Genomic DNA, 2,155 nt, shown 5'->3' on the forward strand with positions numbered 1-2,155 from the left:
CAGAGACTGCACAGAGACTTCCCCTGACCCATCCACAGAGAGACTGAGTGCTCAGAGACAGAGAAGAGAGCGCCGGCCCTGTAGAGTGTTCATAGGGTGCACCCAAATACAGAGGTGACTGCATGGAGAAAGTGGAAGGAGGAGAGGGCGCGTCACCACAATAACAACCGGAGACCTCCCAGTATAAGAGAGCGCCGTGCACCCCGAGAGACTGACATTGTATCTACATCCAGAGAGAGCGCCGTGCACCCCGAGAGACTGACATTGTATCTACATCCAGAGAGAGCGCCGTGCACCCCGAGAGACTGACATTGTATCTACAAGGGGGAGGGGACCTGTATGTGTTACATTGTATCACTTCCTATTGACACACTGTGGGGCCCCTCACCGGTATCCGTGGGCTGTGTGTCAGCTGACTGATCATTCCTGTTTATCCTCCGGAGGGGGAGGGGAGCCAATATATTGATTAGATTCAACTTTCCAACCTTATCGATCACTATCACCCCAGATCATCTATGGCACGGGGCCCCATAGACTTCCACATACCTAGTAGATCATGTGAGGTGAGTTGTGCGGGGCGAGCGTGGATCATGTGTGGGGGGTTGTGCGGGGCGAGCGTGGATCATGTGTGGTGGGGTGTGCGGGGCGAGCGTGGATCATGTGTGGTGGGGTGTGCGGGGCGAGCGTGGATCATGTGTGGTGGGGTGTGCGGGGCGAGCGTGGATCATGTGTGGTGGGGTGTGCGGGGCGAGCGTGGATCATGTGTGGTGGGGTGTGCGGGGCGAGCGTGGATCATGTGTGGTGGGGTGTGCGGGGCGAGCGTGGATCATGTGTGGTGGGGTGTGCGGGGCGAGCGTGGATCATGTGTGGTGGGTTGTGCGGGGCGAGCGTGGATCATGTGTGGTGGGTTGTGCGGGGCGAGCGTGGATCATGTGTGGTGGGGTGTGCGGGGCGAGCGTGGATCATGTGTGGTGGGGTGTGCGGGGCGAGCGTGGATCATGTGTGGTGGGGTGTGCGGGGCGAGCGTGGATCATGTGTGGTGGGTTGTGCGGGGCGAGCGTGGATCATGTGTGGTGGGTTGTGCGGGGCGAGCGTGGATCATGTGTGGTGGGGTGTGCGGGGCGAGCGTGGATCATGTGTGGTGGGGTGTGCGGGGCGAGCGTGGATCATGTGTGGTGGGGTGTGCGGGGCGAGCGTGGATCATGTGTGGTGGGTTGTGCGGGGCGAGCGTGGATCATGTGTGGTGGGTTGTGCGGGGCGAGCGTGGATCATGTGTGGTGGGGTGTGCGGGGCGAGCGTGGATCATGTGTGGTGGGGTGTGCGGGGCGAGCGTGGATCATGTGTGGTGGGGTGTGCGGGGCGAGCGTGGATCATGTGTGGTGGGTTGTGCGGGGCGAGCGTGGATCATGTGTGGTGGGTTGTGCGGGGCGAGCGTGGATCATGTGTGGTGGGGTGTGCGGGGCGAGCGTGGATCATGTGTGGTGGGGTGTGCGGGGCGAGCGTGGATCATGTGTGGTGGGGTGTGCGGGGCGAGCGTGGATCATGTGTGGTGGGTTGTGCGGGGCGAGCGTGGATCATGTGTGGTGGGGTGTGCGGGGCGAGCCGTGACGTCTGATCCGTGTACAGAGCTTCAGGTTGGCAGTATTCCTCGCTGTCCTCCGGTGACTCCGCCTCTCTGTCCCTCGCCACGCTCTGATGGGGGGAGGGGGGGTCAGTACACACGTGTGCAGCCACACACAGGGCACAGAACACAGAGACCCGCACCAGCACAGACACACACGTGTGGCACAGTTGGGCGCAGCTCCAATCACACCCTCCAGGCGAGGGGCGTGGCGGCGGTGTTCCGACTCTCACCACATTATTTATACTTCTCCTGCCTCAGGGGAATCTTATGTCATCCACGAGGCCCCTCCCAGGTGACCGCCACTGAAGCCGTGTACATAATAATATCCCGAGAGGGAAGCCGTGTCACCATCATTGTTATCTCATCTCCTTGTCTGAGCTCCGGAACCTTCCGCTCTAGACGTGGCCTCATAGTGCCGCCCACACTGAACCCCGAATTCTAGACGTGGCCTCATAGTGCCGCCCACACTGAACCCCGAATTCTAGACGTGGATGTTATGCTGGTGTGCTCTGCTCCCTATCTTGGGGTACC

The sequence above is a fragment of the Nanorana parkeri genome, unplaced genomic scaffold (assembly GCF_000935625.1).
Source record: "Nanorana parkeri isolate BGI_ZX_2015 unplaced genomic scaffold, ASM93562v1 scaffold3866, whole genome shotgun sequence".
NCBI classification, from domain to species: domain Eukaryota; kingdom Metazoa; phylum Chordata; class Amphibia; order Anura; family Dicroglossidae; genus Nanorana; species Nanorana parkeri.